This window comes from Larimichthys crocea, chromosome XV (genome assembly GCF_000972845.2).
Source record: "Larimichthys crocea isolate SSNF chromosome XV, L_crocea_2.0, whole genome shotgun sequence".
Taxonomy (NCBI): domain Eukaryota; kingdom Metazoa; phylum Chordata; class Actinopteri; family Sciaenidae; genus Larimichthys; species Larimichthys crocea.
This window is the reverse complement of record NC_040025.1, coordinates 11,758,913-11,761,553: the sequence shown is the minus strand read 5'-3', so window position 1 is coordinate 11,761,553 and position 2,641 is coordinate 11,758,913.

Genomic DNA, 2,641 nt, shown 5'->3' with positions numbered 1-2,641 from the left:
TGTTTGTTTGCGGAACATGTTTATACTATAAAATAACGATGCTAAAATAAACGGGGCGCTGTTTTAGCATGTACACAAATCATTCATATCAAGTTAAATCTGTAAAGAAAAAAGTCTACAGGATTGATTCATAGATCTCATTGGCAGCTTACCAATGACTCAGCTCGTCTATCAGCCGTGTACTGAGAGCACATTGTGTTTGTCACAGCTGTGTCTTCTATGACAGCAGTGATGGAAGTACGAATACCACAGTGTGATTCACTCACTACAAGTATGTACTCACTTCAAGTGTGAACATTGTATCCAGTAAAAGTAACTATGCAACTAGTTACTAAAGTGGAAATACAACGAAGGTCTGATGAAAGATGCTGTTCTGTTGCATCATGGGAATTGTAGGATTCAGGGTTTTCTGGCCACATTAGAGACTCGAACTCATCTCCACCTCTGCCACTTTGATTGGACCGTTCGTTTTTAATATCTACACCAGACGGGGACCGTCTCCACAGCAGTACCAGCCAGACAAAGCCGGTCCAGAGTCCCCCCTCCTGGCAAAACACCTTCACTCGAACACAGAGATTCAAAAGCCTGCCACGTACAGTTGAGGACAGCCCGGGGTGAGACACACACCACACACACCCGATGTCTCAGTGCTGAACTGAGCTGACAGATGTTTAAATTTGTGACCAGCCCGGGGAACTACGCCCATGACAGAGCCACAAACAGGAAAGTGAGCTGGCCAATGTGCTTTGGGGGCCCAGACTGGTCCAGACTGCCTCAGCCGGAGAAGCTGGTCGTCGGGTGAAGGTGAGTGAAGCAGAAACAAACTCAGACCTGGTTTCAGGCTGAAGCCAAGTCTGTGTTTACAGATATGAGTCAGAGCTTTATAGATCAGCTTTTATTTTGTTGACTAATCTTTTCTGCTGAAAACTAATTTACAATGACAGAAGCTGATGATCTGTTCACATTTTGACAAAAAACAGAAACTTTTGTGGAGGGATGATTTTGGAAGAACGACAGATGCTTCATCAGCTCTGTTCTGCACCACAAGCTAAAATTAATAATTTCCCCCCTGGGATTATTAAAGTATTTCTGATTCTGAAGAAATCTAACTGTATTAGAGAAGAGAATGACCCAGAACCGCGATTACTAAAATTAGTTCTCTTTTATATATTTTTTCAGGGTGTCAGTTAGCTCAGTCAGTAGACGTGTACAAAGGCTCAGTCCTTGCCACAGCGGCCCAGGGTTCAAATCCGACCTGCGACCCTTTGCTGCATCTCTTTCTCTACATTTCCTGTCACCCTTCAGCTGTCGCTGTCAAATAAAGCTTGAAAAGGCCAAAAAAATAAATCTTTATTGACAGAGACAGCTGAAGAGTAAAGACATGTCAATCTTTATTTTTTTTGTTGACAAACCTCGTCGTCTAAAATCTTATTAGTCAGTTGGGCTGTGCAGATGAAAACATGTTGAGAGTTGTAACCCCAGACTGATCCTGTTCAAGATTACCAATAAAAAAATGGATGATTCATCTCATAGTGCGTCTTGTATACAGCACAGTTTAATGCACGTTTGTGTGTTGTGCTCCCTAAGCTGGACAGTGAGAAGGAGTTCCTGAAGCACCGGGAGCGAGTGGCCTACTTGAGTTTGTACTACGAAGACTAAAACTCATCAGAGCGCTGACTGTCGGTGCATTTCTCATCGTTTTTCTGAACTTTTTAAAATCAACACCTGAAACTTTTTAAACTTTGTAGAGTGATGAAATTGGATACCTCGAGTTTAAAAAAAAGAAAAGAAACGTATTTCTTTATTCACAGAATGACTTTCCGTGTGTCTGTGTTGTTACACGGTGCTCGCTGAGAAAAAAAAAAAAAAGTCTTCAATAGAAGTTAGTCCAATATGTAAACAGTCCACAGCGCACTGGTCCCAGCGTGGAGCAAAAGGGAGCTGCTGGTTCTGGCTCACAGGCGGGCTTCAAGGCCGGGGCACTCCTCCGCTCTGAAGGGATCAACTGACCGGACCGCTGAAAGCACCGACCACTGTCTGTGGCAGATGTGAGTCTGTCGGGTTCAGGCGGGTCGCCGACTTATTCTCCTCCTCACTTTGGCTTCTTGACCGGCCGGAGGTACGGGTTGTCGATCACGTTGTCCTCGCTGACTGTCGCGAGGGAAACGACGCGCTGGGAGGGAGCATGGGTTCTCTTTGTCGGCTCCGGGATCATCCTGAACGGAAGGAGCACAGAAAAAAAACTTAGCATAGCTAGCATAACGACTGGAAACGGGGGGAACCGCGTAGCTGGCTCTGTCCGAACTGAAGTCACTAATAAACACGGTATGTTTCGAGTTTCCAGGCCAGCTGGGGGAGTTCATCGGTAGAACGTACAAAAGCTCCGTCTATGAACCTGCGGTAGGGTTTGCCAAGAATTCAGATCCCAGAATTTCTCTCTCTGTTCCAGAGGGAAATCACCCCGCCGCCCCCAGGAACAAAAGAACAAAGCACACTGACCTGCGCATCAACCATGAAATGGTTTTTACGGCCTTTAGCTGCACTTCTTCACGAAATCCCAGAGAAACAGTGTGTACGTTCACAAGAAGCGATACTTTAATATCAGACGCTAAGTAATTCCACTCACAGTGATGATTGTTCC